Source organism: Myodes glareolus, chromosome 5, assembly GCF_982192425.1.
Source record: "Myodes glareolus chromosome 5, mMyoGla1.1, whole genome shotgun sequence".
NCBI classification, from domain to species: domain Eukaryota; kingdom Metazoa; phylum Chordata; class Mammalia; order Rodentia; family Cricetidae; genus Myodes; species Myodes glareolus.
In genome coordinates this window covers 98,597,158-98,614,666 of record NC_142030.1, presented here as the reverse complement: position 1 = coordinate 98,614,666, position 17,509 = coordinate 98,597,158, and the positions used below count along the sequence as shown (strand labels likewise).

General features: G+C 44.0%; 1 protein-coding gene across 10 annotated transcripts in view; it reads right to left on the bottom strand.

The window, feature by feature from the left end:
* Lypd1 (LY6/PLAUR domain containing 1) overlaps positions 1-17,509 on the bottom strand; it is a 69,951-nt gene that overhangs the window by 24,934 nt on the left and 27,508 nt on the right. Inside the window, exon 4 of one of the 10 annotated variants that reach the window (XR_015001464.2) lies at positions 5,950-6,281. The exons of 8 other annotated variants lie outside the window; for them this stretch is intronic. The gene's annotated coding sequence lies outside the window, so the exon portion shown is untranslated. Of the gene's footprint in view, positions 1-5,949; positions 6,282-12,502; positions 12,661-17,509 lie in introns of those variants that run through there. One more of the 10 variants, XR_015737948.1, reaches the window with a different exon arrangement.

Here is a 17,509-nt window from a genome sequence, read left to right as displayed (position 1 = left end):
AAAAGGGCATTGGATTTTCCTGGAGCTGGAGTTGCAGGTGGTTGTGAACTGCCTCGTGGAGGTGTTGGGAGCTAAATCCAAGACTTCTGTTAGAGCAGTACATCTCTCAACCATCTTTCCTACCCCCACACCCATCTTTTTTATGTGGGTTCTGAGGATCAAACTCAGAGGTCCTCATCCTTGCATGGCAAGTGCTTTACTGACTGAGCCATCTTCCCAATGATAAGGTGTATTTTTAAAATCAGGTCCTACTTTATTCTAGACAAAAAGGTATTTACCTCCTTTGTTGTTGTTCAAACCATCTGTCTCGCACTAGGACCACATACTGCATATCCAACTGTTATCTCTGTTATACCTAGTAAGTAGCCATAGAGAGATGGCTCCCAACCAAGAGTTCATTAAATCCCAGAATTCTCTGAATACAGAGCAAATCCCAAAGAGAATAATTCTGGGCTCTATTTTAGGAACCCCGATTTTAGGGGTACGCTATGTTTAAGAAGGTAGAGGCACTAACAGTGTGCCCAGGAGAGCTTCATTCTCCAGGAAGCAGCTTGCCCACTGGATAAGCTGACATCGAAGTTGTTGCCAGATATGGTGGGAACAGAAAGTTTCCTGAGGGGCTGGGAGGTGGCTCAGTGGGCAAAGTGCTGGCCATGCAATCACAAGGACCTGAGTTAAGGCTCCCCAGAACACATGTCAACAGCCAGGTGTGCTAACACAGGCCTATGGTACCAGTGCTGGGGGACAGAAACAGGAGGATCCCTGAAACTTACCGCCCAACTGGCCTAACCTAATCCAGGGTCAGAGAAAGCCCCTGACTCAACGGCTAATATGGAGAAGTAGCTGAGGAAGACATTTGATACTGACCTGTCTCTTCCCCACACATGTGCATACAACATACATATGCACGCACATGTACACGTGTACTCACCACAGATACAAAGGAGCTTTCTGAAAATACCATAGAACTCACCTTGTTTGTTTTCATTTTCTTTTTAACTTTTCAAGACAGGGTTTCTCTGTAGCTTTAACAGTAGTCCTGTATCTAACTCTTGTAGACCAGGCTGGCCCCAAGTGCTGGGATTAAAGACGTGCACCACCACCACCCGGCTGTCTATGGAACTCATTTTAAGGACTACAGGTGTTTTGTCCAATTAGAGAGGAGCTGTCAAAGGAGGGCATTCCTGATGATCATGTGATATTTTTTTTTTAAAGCTGAGGATTCACTACAGTTAAACAATCATAATAATAATAACAAGGCTAGGGATATATCACTGTTGATAGAAGCCCTAGCAGCCATGAAGCCCTGGGTTCCATCCCAGCACTGAATACATTGGTTGTAGTGGTGCACACTTGTAACCCTAGTACTTGGGACGTAGAAATATGGGGACCAGGAGTTCAAGTCATCCTCAGCTACATTGTGATTTAGATACCACCAGGAGCTACAGAAGACCTAGGGACCTTGGGGAAGAGTTGAAGGGGGGGGGGAAAGGCAGGGACGGGAGCAGAGAAAAATGTTGAACTAATAAAAATTAATTTAAAAAGACCTGTCTCAAAGCAGTAACAATTTTAACAGCTAAATCACAGGCTTGCAGGATGCCAGACACTGTACAGATGGCTACTATGTGCCAGCTTATTTAGTTCTCTTCCTAAAGTTTAGATCTAATGTGCTCTGGAAAGTCCTGTGTAGACAAAGCTTTATCCCCAGCATAGTGCTGCTGGGAGGTGAGGTTCGGGGGGACGTCTCAGGTCATAGTATAGATGTTCTAAAAGGGGACAGTGGCATTCTAGCTTCTCTCTCTCTCTCTCTCTCTCTCTCTCTCTCTCTCTATCTCTCTCTCTCTCTCTCTCTCTCTGTGTGTGTGTGTGTGTGTGTGTGTGTATGTGTGTGCATGCGTGCGCGCGTGTGTGTGTAATGTGAAGATCACAGGTCAACCACAGATGTTGGTTCTCTGGAAACACCCATCTTTAATTTTGAGAGAAGGTCTCTACCTGGTCTGGAACTCTCCAATTATGCTGGACTGGCTGGCCAATGAGCCCAAAGGAGTGTAAGCATGAACCAGTACATATGGATTTGTGTAAACTTTGTATCCTGGGGATCAAATTCAGGCCCTCATGCTTGCATAAAATATACATTTTGCTGACTGAGAGATCTCCACAGTCCTCTTAAAACTAAACTAATACTAGCCTTTCTTCTTCCTAGATGGATTCTTTCAAGCATTTTACTACAGTGCTAAAAACCCAAGTAGTCTAGTTGAAAGTACTAGAGGGAAGGGCTCCATGACTTCTTACTATACAGATCCAGAGCCTGAGGACTAAGACTTAGTAACTTGCCTAGGTCCCATCATCAGACTCTCTCCTGGCATCTGCAATAGAGCTTATTATGGTGGCAATGTGGAATGTCGTTCTGTGTATGTGTTGCTTTTATTGTTTAATGAATAAAGCTGCTTTGGCCTATAACAGGGCAGAATATAGCCCGGCTGGAAGAGATAGAGGGAGAGAGTAGGCGGAGTCAAAAAGAAAGACACCATATAGCTGCCCAAAGAGAAAGATGCCATGTAGCTGCTGAAGGAGGCAGACACCATGTAACTGCCCAAGAAGCAAGAGGTAACAAACCACAAGCCTTGCGGTAAAATATAAAATAATAAAAATGAATTAGTTTAAGATATGAAAACTAGCTAGAAATACACCTGAGCTATTGGCCAAACAATGTTATAATTAATATAGTTTCTGTGTGATTATTTGGGTCTGGGTAGCCGGGAAGGAACGAGAAGCCTCTTTCTACAAATTGGTGCACCAATGAGGGGTAGCTACATCCACATAAAAACTGAGAGAGCTTGGAAAGGAAGTCTAGACACAAAAGAACAGAGTTAAGCATGGCTTCTTGGTAGCTGCATTATTTTTTTATCAGATAGGCTCTGTTTGCTGATGGGGAGCAGAGGCATGGCTCCATTAACAGAAGACTTTCTGACTCAGCATTAGCAGCAAAATCTGCATGGCTGCTTTGAGAGATGGCTCCCTGGTTCATACTGACAGTACTCTGGCTCTTTTGGGAGGTCCCACACTTCAGTGGGGTCTGTGAGCAATATGTTACAAATTGCTTAAGGGCAACATGGACCTTCTGCATCCCTGGAGCTGGGATGGCGCACATGGCTCACAAAGACAGTCAACATGGCTCACAAAGACAGTAAACATGGCTCACAAAGACAGTCAACATGGCTTTCCCATGTTGGACTGGGCAGAGCAAACAAGCAAAGCCACTAGGTTGGTCCAAGCTATACTTATTTAGCATTTAAAAACAAAACAAAACAAAATGCTCCTGGTCAAAAAATGATTATAGATATGCAATAAAGGTAGATTCAGATAAAAAAGATCTCTGAATGGGTCACAATGTTGGATAAACATATGGAGACTTGGGAGAGAGTAGAAAAAAGAAATAGGTTTAAAAAATAAAACAAAGTCATTAAAAAGCAGTAAAAGTAATATAAAAATACAGATAGTCATAAACTAAAGATGTAAAGAAAAATAAGCCATGTAAATACATATTTACATGTATGTATGTAAATACATTACATATACACAGAGAGTCTGGATTATGTATATTATTGTGTTTTCTTTGAATTTTTTGACTGCAAAGAGACATTTGATTCCAGGGTCTGCTAAGTCAAACCAACATAAAGGTATCTTGACTTCAAAATTTGGGTTTAAGGATATGTTGCTTTGGAAGAGGTTCTTCTTTTGTTTCCACAGAAGTTGAGAACCTATGAATTCCTTCCAGACTAATGTGGTTTAATTAACAAGACCCTCCTGAAAAGTCTCTGTGAACCCTGAAAATACTTTGCCTAACAAACAGCAGGAAGCAGTTTGGAGAAAACTATGCCCAAATTCCCAACATAGTTATTTATAAGTATTTGCTTTCATTTAAATGAGGGATATGATATAGAAACAAATAGTTTATCTTGGTATGGATCTTGGTTTATTGATACATATTTAAGTTTGATTTTGTTGCATTGTGTATATGTATTTCTGCTCTTGCTTAAGGTATTGTGTTTGTAATGTTCTTTTAAAAATGTAAAGTATAATTAAAAATACAGGTTAATAGTCATTTATAATAATCAAACTTGTAGTCATGTTATTTAGGTTTTCTAGATATTCAGAGATATATTTCACTTAGTTAGATAATCTTCAACCTTCCAAAGACCTACAGAATATGACATTTAAAATGTTTTTAAAAACTTAGTCTTTTTTCAACAGTGAGACCTGTCTGCTTCTGGCAGGACCAATTACTTCAAGAGGATGATGGGCATCAAAGAGGCTCCTTATGGAGTTTGCTAGTCATTTGTGCAAGAAACTGCTTTTGCCTGGTCTGCTTGATGGTATACTGTATGAACTGGACATGCAGGGCTGACAGAAAAATGACTGCTGAACTTGCTGAAAGAAGGTGAGATGGTCTTTTGGGGTTTCTGCTTCATGAAAGAGTCTGACAGACATTCTGCAGGACAGAGAAGAAAGTGACTGATGCTTAAAATATATTGCTTCATGGAAAAGTCTGCCAGATATTATGGGCCTGTAGGCGGAAGATGGATGCCCCATTACAGAAGAACTTTGGGTGACTGTCCAGTCAGAGAAAATGTCTCTGTCAACTCTAGAGTTTTGCAAGTTTTGGAAGTTACAATATACTTCCTGTTTACTTAGGTAATATATCCTTCTGGGGTATTTGGTGGAGTTGAAGACAGACAGTTATAGTTTTTCTTAGTTATAATACAAGATAAATTAGATATAAACTTTAGACTGACAAAGATGATAGAGTATTTTCCTTAATTTTCCAAATGTAAATGGACTAAATATTGTAACTATAGTTCTTGCTTGATAACTGTTTTGTATATGTAATTTTATTATGTTAAAGTTAAAAAACCTTTCTATTTAATTAGAGAGAAAAAGGGAGATGATGTGGGATGTCCTTATTATATGTGTTGCTTTTATTGGTTGCTTTAATTTATTTTAATGAATAAAGCTTGTTTGGCCTATAGCAGGGCTGAATATAGCCAGGCTAGAAGAGATGCAGGGAGAGAGTAAACGGAGTCAAGAGAAAGATGCCATGTAGCTGCCCAAGAAGCAAGAGGTAACAAACAATGAGCCTCATGGCAAAATACAAAATATAAAATAAATGGGTTGATTTAAGATATAAGAACTAGCTATAAATATGTCTCAGCTATTGGCCAAACAGTGTTGTAATTAATATAGTTTCTATGTCATTATTTGTGTCTGGGTGGCCAGGAACGAAAGAACAGTCTCCGACTACATGGTGGCAAGTGTATTTTGAACGAGAAATGTCCCTCATAGGTTCATGTGTTTGAACACTTAGTCTCTAGATAGTGACTCTGTTTGGGAAAGTTATAGAGCCTTCAGAAGGTGGAGGCTCAAGGAAGTAGATTGTTGGGTATCAGCCTTGGGGTTTGATAGTCTGATCCTACTTTTTGTCTGCACACTGCTTCCTGCCTGCTACATGCTACACTGTATCCTTCTTAGACTTAAACTGCAACCAGTCTAGTGTCCTTCCACAGCTATGCATGTGGCCCAACACATTTCTGGATGACAGTGTCATATCACAATGTCACATACACTCGTCCTTGTGAATGAAAATAACCCCTTGGTTGTTTTTTTGTATGGTGTCTATCTGGTCACAATAATGAACATAATTGATTCAGTAGCCAACTAAACATGGAGATGGAAGAGTTTGCAAGAGTGTGGTGACTTCAGACAATGAAATTTGGTATGTGTGTGTAGGTGACCATTTTTATATCTACAAATGATTTTGATTTGGGATGGATAAGATAAATTAATGACACAGTACTCAGAAGCAACAGTCTCAAATCTGCATGCTACTTTTGGCAGTTGAGTGATAGAACACACCTCATAAGTAGCCATGGACCTTTACCCAGCAATTACCTGCAGATGTCTGGGCAAGTGTGGTTTGGGTTTGCAACCCTCTTCCAGGAGAATTGCCAGTTTGGGCGTATGGTGTAGAAGTAGTAAAGATTCAAGCTGTCTGAACTCTCAAAGGGAGGTAAAGAGGTACTTTCAGTTTTCTTTAAGACATGCAATTTCATGTTATTTTTTTTCCTGTAACTGCATGCTTGTGAGGGTTGATTTTCTAGCACTGGTCAGCCATCCTGGAAGGCAGCTGCTCTGGAAATGCAAGGAGAGTATGCAAATGCTCATATGTAGGGGACATTGTTCCAGTTCCCAGGGAGTCTCTGAAAAGCTTCCATTTCCTCTGCCTGTAAGAGAATTAAGTTTTACAAATATATTCCTAACTTAATTTTATCTTTATTTTATATTTTTATTTATCCTTCTCTCATATTTTGCATCTTGACTTCAGTTTCCCCTCCCTCCTCTCGACCCAGCCTCTCCCACCTCTCCCCTTTCCCAGATCTACTCTTCTTCCATTCCTGTTCAGAGAAAAGCAGGTCTCCCAGGGATGTCAAGCAAACACGGCATAACAAGTTTCAATAAGACTAGCCGCATATCTTCATAACAAAGCTGGATGAGGCAACCCAGGAGAAGGAGAAGGGTCCCAAAAGTAGACAAGAGAGTCAGCCATCTCCCCTGCTCCCTCTGTTAGGAATCCCACAAGAACACCAAGCTATTCAGCCATAACATACATGAAGAGGACCGAGGTCAGACCCACACAGGCTTCCTGATTGCTTCAGTCTCTGTGAGCCCCTATGAGTCCTGGTTAGTCAATCCTGTGGGCCACGTTCTTGTACCAACCTTCATTTTGTTGCTCACCAATCCAGCTACTTAAAGGAGAAAACCTCACGAGAGTTGAACTGACAAATGATCTCTGTGTGGTGTCCCCCCTCCCAAATGAAGTTGTGTCACTTGGGTTGACAATCTTTCCCCCAAGAGCCATAGAGCATGTAACAATACCTCAGCTCCAGGCGTTAGGAACCTCCTTTAGAGTTGTTTGTCAAGGGAATCCAAGAGGCTTCCAAAACATTATAGGTTATTACCGTGGCTTTCGATTGTCTCCCAGAGGTTGAAGGTGAGTCCCTATTGTTGAAGATGCCATCTACTTAAAACACAGGACTCAGAAGAGTCCAGCCAGAGCTAGCCCAAAAGCCCCCTCCCCAATGATGAACTTCCGTAGTAGAAGAACGTGCTATGCAAACTCCCTAAGGAGAAAAGGAACCAAGTCCTATTCAGCTGTAAAGTCTATGAACCGCAACACTAGTGTGACAAGATATTCTTAAGGTGCGCCAGCGGCACTCAGACCTTGGCAGTAACCAACAGCTACCTTGGGCTAGTGAGGTCATGGATCTTAGAGGAAACCCAATACCGTCCCAGCATTCTCAATGCTTATCCTAATAACCACAGGTAAGTGTAGCTCTCAGCCCTCACAAAACAAGCTTCTCTTCGCAGAAGACGGAGGAGATTTGGAAACCCACAACTGGTCAAAATATAGAGAACTATTGATCATGGGGTGCCTGGCTTGAGCAGAGGGTGTTTTTCTAGGAGGAGGGGTTAGAACAATTGTAGGAGCTAGAGGACCAGAAAGTCTACTGTGAGATTATATCCCGAAGGAAAGACCGGGGAGCTTCCCCTGTGATGCTGCTGCAGATGGCTGCCTGGCCAAGACCTGAACAGGCTAAAAGACAGGCTAAGATGGAAAAAAGAATTCTCATAGAGCCCCACTCACAGAGAACTACAGGCAACTAATGACTGCTAGGAGAGGAAGAACTAGTCTTCAGGGATGGACACCCTAATTGGTTACCCAGTACCAATGTGACCAGCTTTGAAAACGTGGGACTCCATCCCAGCGGGCAGAGATAAAGATATAGACATAGGCGTAGATATAGATATAGATGTAGCACTAAGTGAAGTAAGCAGGTTATATTAATGTGTGTGTGTGTGTGTGTGTGTGTGTGTGTGTGTGTGTGTGTAATAATCAAAGAAAAAGAAGCTGCAAGTTTGAGAGGGAACCTGGGGGTGAGAATCAGAGGGACTAGATAGAAAAGACAAAAGACATGGGAGGGGTTTGAGGGAAGAATGAGAAGTGGGGAAATGATGTAATAATATTTTAATATAAATACCTTAAAAATACTAAATATATGTGGTGTGTTTATGTCTCAAAAATAAAAAGGAAAAATAATGTAAACTTCCAAAGGGGGGAGGCAACCGACAGTCCTACCCATCCGTGACACCCATGAACCATATCAACAACCAGTATGGCATAGTAACTCCAAGGGTGCAGGAGAGGCAAGGGTGCAGGAGAGGTACTTTGGTGGTGACTAGTGACTTTCTTATTGGACTTACTCAACAAGAGAGAGACCATACCCAGTACTGAAAATTTAGCCAGCTGCTCAGTGCTGGTGAAGTCATGATTGGAGGAGAATCTCCAGCTAGTAACTTGCTAAGACAGCATAATCCCTAACAACCATCTATAAGCCTTAGTTCTTATACCCACAGATACATGTAGTCTTCACCCCTCACCAAGGAAACTTCACTTTGCAACAGAGATCACAGCATAAAACCACAATCAATCAAAATGCAGATTTGTGGAGTCCAGTCCCTCTGTGTGCTTGTACAGAACACTCCCACATCTAAGGCAGAAAGACTGTAAGAGTCAGAGGACCAAAGAATTTACTGTGAGATTGTGTCTCCTAAGAATATCAAAAGCCACACCCATACATTCTCACCAACATGGCTGCCCAAACATGAGCTGAACAGAAAAGACATCAATGCCAAACTGAACAGAGACAAGTCCACGAGGCCTCAACCTTACACAAAAGTCTGTTGGCAACTGAGGGAAGCTGACAGGGGAGAGGTGGGGAGGAGCACACCAGTGTGTCCAGTGGCACAAACGGTCAGTCTTGAAAGCATATGCACAGGTGCATTATAGGGACTCAAGGCGTTATATTTAGGTTTTGTGTGTGTGTGTGTGTGTGTGTATGTGTGTGTGTATGTGTGTGTGTGTGTGTGTGTATGTGTGTGTGTATGCATGCAATAACAATTCGTGAAAAAGAGCCCATGAATTTTAAGGAGAGAAGGGAAAGATCTGTGAGAGGTAACAGAGGGAAAAAAGGGAAGGGAGAAATGTAATTAAATATAAACTGAAAAAAAGTTAAAAACCCTTAATTTGGAAATATTATTTCAAGCAAAATATAATGGTGGCTGGGAAGTGTATAACACGCTAGTTATGCAAGGATGAGGACTGAGCGTAACTCCTCACACCCACAGAAGAGCCAGAGGCTGCAGCAGAGCACATCTGTAAGTCAGTGCTGGTGGAAAGAGGCAGAGCCTTGGAGCTCAACAGCCAAGCAGTCTAGCCTGGTCAGTGAACTCCACACTCAATGAGAGGCCCTATCTAAGAAGGAGAGAAGCAAAGCAAATAAAAAGAAGGTAGAGAGCCACTGAGGAACGTACCTAACATGGCCCTCTGACCTCCACATACATATACACGTAACTACACCTTCATTCACACATGTATACCCACACAAATACAAGCAAACACTACACGCACACCTAAACTACTGTAAGGACTAAGTTTCCTTAATGCATGAAATGGTCCAAGCAGTTAGTAAGGAATAAGTAAGGAGTTCTTGTCTGAAAAGCGGAGAGAGTGGATGACAGTTCATAGATGAGACAAGAAGGCCTGGGCGCATGTGCTGGGTTCCTCATCCTCCCCACCATGAAGAGATGTGCAAATTAAAACTTCAGTGAGCTACAGGTCCTACTTAGTACATGGGCAAAGTTCATAAGGCTTATTAGCACCAATCTCCTGGGCTCTGCACGCAGGTCCTCCTTGCTGCACTGGTTCAGAGGGCAGATAGGTGTAAACGCCGTGACTACAAGGTGGCGGCAGCTATCAGCACCACAAGTGCACACTCTCCTTGGCCCAGCGATTCTACTAGGACGAACCTGCCTGACATCTGCCGAAACGCAAACTGTCCATACCTAAGGTTAGTCACCAAGAGGTGGTTTTAGTAGCAAGGAGGGAGGGAGCTGGTAAACAGCCCATGTCTTATCAACACAGAGAGATTTTTTTCCCCCAGGTACCAAATGAGGAAATGGCTGAGCGACATTTTGTTATAAAATGAATATAGTCGGACAATTCCTTCTTTGCGTCCCTCTTCTCTTCTCCTTTTCAAGATTTAGTGAAGGAACTTTTGCTTCCTTCTGTGCCCCGGTTTCATCTCTGTTGCCGTAACAAAACACTGGCCAAAAGCAGCTTGGGAGAAGAAAGGGTTTATTTGGCTTATGCATCTAGACCATAGTTCATTACTGAAGGAAGTCAAAGCAGGAGTTCAAGGCAGGAACCTGGAGGCAGGAATTGAAGCCGAGGCCACAGAGGAGTGTTCCTTAGTGGCCTCTCCACGACTTGCTCCACTTGGCTTTTCCTGTGACCTAGGAACACTTGTGTAGGGATGGCACCTCCCACAGTGGAAGGCTGGGCCTTCCCATATCTGTCCTTCATCAGGAAAATGCAGCACAGCCTTGCCTACAGGCCAACCTGATAGGAGCATTTTCTTGAGATTTCTTCTTTTCAAATGACTCTAGCTTGTGGTGAGGTGACAAAAATCCCAACCAGCAAATCCTACAGTACAGACATGATTGAAGTATGTTGCAATACTAGCTCACTTAATCGTTGTAATGACCCCAACACATTTCCTCAGACATGGAAACTGACACAGGCAACAATGAGGTAATTTACACAGGTGACACATGGTAGAGCTGGGATTTGAACCCAAGAAGCGTGATTTATAAACTATACTCCTGACCATTCTACTATACTGTCTACCATGCTCCCACGGGCATATTTGGTGGGGGAGGAAGCTTGCATACATGGTTTTACAACCATCAAATCTCTCTGGAAGAATATTCAGCAAAGAGATGATATTAGCTATCTCTGAAGAAAGAAGCTGCGTAGTTTCCGTGGTAGAAAAAAACCCCGAGAACCTTTTTTGAAACCATCTGAAATCAAAAGGCAGGAGAATGAAGCACCACCCGGAAATGACCTTTGAAAATAACACCCCCAATGGGGAATTTTTATCAGATAGCTTCCCTTCTCAGCACTGCATCAACCAGGCTCTCCTCCAGCAATCTGTTAGGGAGTCCTGAGAGTGAGCACATTCTCAAAGAGAGAAAGGCAGCCACAGGGAGGAGGTGCCGCAAAGCCCAAGATTTGGGGTCTCAAGGCAGGGGATTTATGGCTGTTTTTCCTTTAACCCAGTCCCCAAAAGTTTAAGTCTGAGCCCGAGGGAAGGGCAGAGATAAAATCAGAAAGAGCTTTCACAGATGTCTGATTGAAGTATAAATCAGCATAAGTGCTGTGGGATCTGGAGGCTTTTCAGAATTTTGTGGTTAATACTGTGTGAATGTGTCTATATGTATGGATATATGCACATGAGAACAGGTACCTCAGAGGCCACCAGACCCCTAAAGCTAAAGTTGGAGTTACAGGCTCTTATGGCCGACCGTATATGGGTGCTGGGAATTGAACTTGGGCCCTCTGCAAGAGCAGAATACATTCTTAACCACGGACTAAGCTTTCCAGCCCCCAGAGGGATCTATATTACATGTACAGACTTTGTGCATGCTACTGGAGATGGAACCCAAGGTTTTGTGCATGCTAAGCACATCCCCAGCCATTGAACTAAAGCCCCAACCCTTAATAACTTAAAACATGCAGCTTCAATACTTACACTAAACATTTACACTAGGAAACAAAAGCACCTTTATATCCTTAATTGGAAAAAGGTACACTTACACTACAGGACATTAAACAGCTTTTGAAAGGAAATCACAGTGCCCTATGCTGATCTAGAATGCTCTCAATGAGGGCAGAAGCTTCAGGATAATGTTTAAGCGCACTGTTTATGTAAGAAAACCATAAAGTGACACAATACTTGCTTTAACCATGTCTGCAGAGACATGTGTCTACAAACTTGTGTATGAGAGCTGGTATGTCTAGGTAAAACCAGAACCAGATAACCAGAAAGTTATACATTTACACTAGATTACTCCATGGTTCCAGGAATGGTTGGTGTATGTGCATGTGTGTGTACATGGAGGTCAGAAGTGCATGTTGGGTATCTACTACTCTCCACCTTCTTTTTAAGATAGGGACTCTTCGCTGATCTTGCAGCTTATTAATTTGCCTAGCCTTAATGGCCAGTGAGCTCCAGCGAGCATTCTGACTCCACCTTCCCCATGATGAAATTCCAGGGTACTGAGGATCCAACTTAATGTCCTCATGCTTCTACAACAACTGATTTCCTGGCCGTGCTGTCTCTCCAGCCCTGTTTGTGATACATGAGTGCTTTACAGGGAGATATATTCACTGATAGATTGCATTTGTAAGTTACTAATGAACAGAATTGAGAAAGACGAATCCCACGAGTCACTTCCATGCAGCCCGAGACTCTCTGCATGTCATAGTAACAGAGGGAACTGAGTGGCAGACTGGTCCTTACCATGGAAGACAGCATACAGCCCAGCCTCCCAGATGGGTTTCCTTGAATCAGCATTCAGACCTGGCAAAGGGCGGCATGATTTGGCATGACTTTAGCAGCATTGTGGGTTGAGTCTGAGCCGCAGTCTGCCCTAGGTGAACTCCTCTCTACATGTTCACAGATGACTGGGAGGCTCCGCTACCTATTACCCATTAGGGGAGAAGAAAGTCACATGTAAGACCAGCAGACACACAAGTTCTAAAGACTTGAATGGCCAAGAGGTGTTCGTTGCCCCTCAACTGCATGACTTTTTTCTCATACTACATGCTTTACCAGTGAACCCACTGACAGAACGGAAGACTCAATAATTAGAGCAGAGCCCAGCACACATTGATTCAAAAGCCTTTGTCAAATGGATAAACAAGGGCCTGAGGAGACAGTTCTGTAGACAAATTCTTGTCATGGAAATATGAAGACCTGAGTTCTATTGTCAGAACTCACCTTAAGAAGCCATGTGGCTGGCAGGGTGGCTGGCACACATTCGTAATCCCAGTACCAGGGAGGCAGAGACATGACGATCTCTGGGGCTCATGGGCTGTCCAATCTACTAGCTTACTCACCAAGTTACAGGTCAACGAGAAACTATGCTCTTCTCTCTCTCTCTCTCTCTCTCTCTCTCTCTCTCTCTCTCTCTCTCTCACACACACACACACACACACACACACACAGAGAGAGAGAGACACTCACATATACCTGAATAAACACCTAAAACACCTCAGGACACACAACACTTACACACAGACATATATACTCCACACACATCCACACTCAAAAACAGACACACACACACACACACACACACACACACACACACACACACACACACACACCTGCACATACATCCACACACAAATGAATGAAAAGGAGGTTGGAAGGCAGAGAGAAGGGGGTACATTGACCCCACTACGGTGAGTGCTTGTCTATGAAGTGCTTTCAGAACTCCATTCCTAGGCCTGTGTGGTCTCAGCAGCTGAGCCTCCACCAAAGACAGATCTCAGGCCATGGCTGACACAGGTGGAGCTATGAAGCCCTAATCTTGGTGAGAGAGATTAGCTTAGCCAGAGCTGGCAGGCTGGGGTGACTGATGAAAGGCTGGTTAACCCCAGCTCAGACCTGCTCCTTCGCTCCACCTCACGGGGACACAGGTGTGCCCCATGACTTTCTGGCACCTTCTCACAGCTCGGAAGCTTAGTGGAACGCACCACCCACTATTGCTAAATCAATCAAGATGGCGTGCCTTTAAGACAATCCTTTTTATGTCTTTGGAGAGGTGCTATCCTCCCGGGGACTCTTGGATTTAGTTGGGTGACTGTGCATGCTGGCTTTACAATTGCTGCAAATAGATCTCCCGGAGGAAGTCATTCTTGTTAATCTGCCTTATTAAGCTGTGCACGGTGGGGCCTGGCAAGGGAGCAAAGGAGAGGGCAGCCAAGTATTGACGTTGCTTCTTGGGGGATTCATTCCACTACAGCAACGGCAGTGGATTCTGGGGGTGCAGGGAATGGCTATAGAGATTAACAGCCCCAGGAGTTATGCTGAAAAGGAAGACTATAGAGATGAAGAGATGGGCTGGAGAAGCGGCTCAGTGAGCTTACTGTTCTTCCAGAGACATGGAACCCATGTGAGTCACAACTACAGCTTCAACAGTGATGGGGGGTTAGAGAGATAGTTTGCAAGTTTGAGGACATAAGTTCAATACCCAAACCCCTTGTTAAAAATAAAGACAAGTATGGCAGCACAGGTTTTTAGTGCAAGCTGGGGAGCCTTGGAAGCAGGGAGTTAGCTCCCTGAGCAGTCAGCCTAGCTTTCTTAGTGAATTTCCCACCAGTGAGAGACCATGCCTCAAAAAATGGTGGGTGGTACCTCAGGAAATGTTCCAAAAAAGTCTGGCAAAGTCTGTCCTTTTATCTTCAACGTGTGTGTGTGTGTGAGTGCATACACACACACACACGTACACACACACACACGTACACACACACTACCGTGGTTGGCACAAAGTGGGTGCTCTTGCTGTCACTACTTTATCACTATCCACATCTGTCTACGGGAATGATCTGCTCATGCCCTCGGTGCACACAAGCAGGTAAACCATACCCCTTAGCATGTACCACAGAGGGGACCTTGACTTCCACAATCATTGACTGACTCTCCTGACATTTAAAACTGTCTCCTTCTTGTTGTAGGAGGCCGCTTGTTTGTATCCGACTGCTCAGTCCCAAAATGACCACACAGAAACTGTATTAATTACATCACTATTTGGTCAATCACATAAGTATATTGTTAGCTAGCTCTTACATCTAGAATTAACCCATTTTAATTGTTTTATATTTTACTACATGGCTGTGGCTTACCGGCATGGTTTTATCTGGCGTCTGTCTTTGGCAGGGCTACATGTCTTCTCACCGACTCTGCCTTCTTTCTCCCAACATTTGGTTCAATTTCCCTGCCTAGCTCTACTCTGCCCTATCACAGGTCAAGGCAGATTTTTATTTATTAACCAATAAAAGCAACGCATATACAAAAGGACCTCCCACACCACCTTCTCCTCCCCTTATTCTCAACCCTCCTTCCCCACCCCTCCTGGACTGGACTGGGCCACATCTTGGCATGTGCATAAGTTATACATTCAGATGTGGGGAGACTAAAGGCAAACCTGGGGATGGTACAGGAGGAAGGAGAAAGGCAGAAATTTTAGAGGTGGAGGTGGATGCTGGACGGCCTTTGTCTCCTCCGCAGCAAGCCCTCTCCCAGGCATCGAGCTTGCTTTACAAGGTTGAATTATTGATTACACAGGAGCAAGAAGAAAGATGGTGTTTTCTCTTTGTTGGAGTTCAGCTCTTTGGCCAGCTCCTAGCACAGCTGGGTCACTGTAGCTTTAGTGGACAGAATAAAAAACATCTTCAACAGTCTAGCTGGAAGCAAGCCAGCCTGAAAGTGGTCTCTGCTCTGGGATTCTACATTACCCTGAGTTGGACTGCAGATCGCAGGCTGGCATGTTGGTCTCAAAGCCTGATTCAAGTTGACAGGGCTAGAAGCAGGTAGATATGAAACTCTTGAAGGAACTGATCACGGGTTGGTCTAACACTCTGCCCTAGGCCTTCCTTCTTGAAAGATGCTTCACTAGTCTTTCTAGGGTTTAGCACAGCCACAGGTAGCTTTAGGACACAGGTAGCTGTAGAAAGCAAGACAAGTAACCCAACACAGAATTGTAAACATACTTAAAATCTTAGGGTATTTTTTCCCTTCTTTTCTCATGTGATAACCTGATTGCACAGTTCTCCAATGTAAACTTTGAAGATGGCAACAATCCCATTAAATGTCATGCAAAATAAATGGCTGTGTGCTTGTCTGAATCTCTGGGCTGTGGGGTTGACACCCCTGAAAGGGCTTTATTAAGAGATTGGCCAGAAAGCATGCCCACTCCCCAGGTATAAGCAATGCCAAGACTCCAGTGGGAGAAGGAGCTCTGAGAGCAGACAGGACAACAGGGTGCAGTCACCTGTTGTTCTTTAAATATGCACATCCCGGAACCACCCAGGCTGATCCCTTACAGGTGGTCAAATCAGTGCTTGGAGAAGGAAGAGCGCATGCACAGACTGCAAATGTAATTTTTAATTCTTCCAAAGAGAAGCCTTTTGGATAATTCATTATGCACACAGCCTGGCTGACTGGACTCTTTGGGATTGGAGAAGCTTCTGACTGACACACAGGGGAGCCTCAGTTACGGAATAAGGGCCACACGGTTCCCTCTTCCTCACGTTTCCCAGGCTGACTTCTCCATCACCATCTTTTCCTTGTTGCCCATTGTTGGGACTGCCCAGCTCTGTAGGTCTATTGGCACACAGGCTCTCCCGTTGCCCTTCAGAGACTTCGACTGCTGAGCAGACATGTTTAATCTGCCTCATCTGTCTCAAAGGGGAGGCAGCCAGGAGAACAGAGCATCCATGCAGGCGACCAGGTCAACGCTCATTGGACCAGGGCCCTCTGAGATGATGCGATAGTGTTAGTAATGAATGTGACACAGCTCAGAAGCACCTGGAAAGAGTCTTAATGAAGGGTTATCTGGATTGTGCTGCCTTGTGGCATGTTTTGAGGGGCATCACTCCTCAGGCAGGGGGTTCCGGAACAGTGTGAACGTGGAGGAAAACGAGCCGAGCCGAGCAGCACAAGTGAGAAAGCGTGTGCACGCATGTGTATGCATTCATCCCTCTCGGCGCTTTCCTGTGGCTGGGATGTGACCCCGCCCTCTCCAGCTCACGTCACTGTGATGCCACCACAGAAGGGAGCCTAGCATGTAACTGTGAGCTAAAATAAACCCTTCCTCCCTAAGCTGCTTTTTGTCAGGGCTTTTTCATTTTATGCCAGTCATAGAAATAAAATAGAAATAATAGGTGGTATTTTTTTTTTCTCGTTGCCCCTTTACTGTCTCACGGGCTTACTCACATCTACCCTACCTATTTCAGGAGCTGGTGCGCTTTTCTGAGAAGGCACAGGGAGTAAAAACCCCTGTCACAGCTACTCAGTTCTGAAATTCTACCACAGAAGCTGCCAGCCATACACAATTTGCAACTGGCTGGGTTTGGTGTCTTGCAATGGGAGTTTATTAGAACAAGCAGGCTGCATTCTCTGCTCGGACTCTCATAACAAAACATTACAGTCTGTGGCTCACACAGAAAAATGTATGGTCTCGTTGTGGCGGTTAGCAGTTCGAGATCAAGATACTGAGGAATTACTTCCTCTTGAAGGCTCTTACGTGTTTCATGTGTCTTCATGCATCTTTTCTTCGTGTCTGTGTCTTTCACAGGGCACTAAGCCCAGAAAACCGGTGTGCCATTCTCATGATCTCTATGGTTTTCTTTGCAAAGGACTCCTTTCTAAACATCACCGTGCTGAAGACCCAGACTGTGGCATGGGAATCTAGAGGACACAGACTCTGCCCATAACGGAAGAGTGGATGTGACTGCCGTAGATGGAAGGACACCAATAATCCA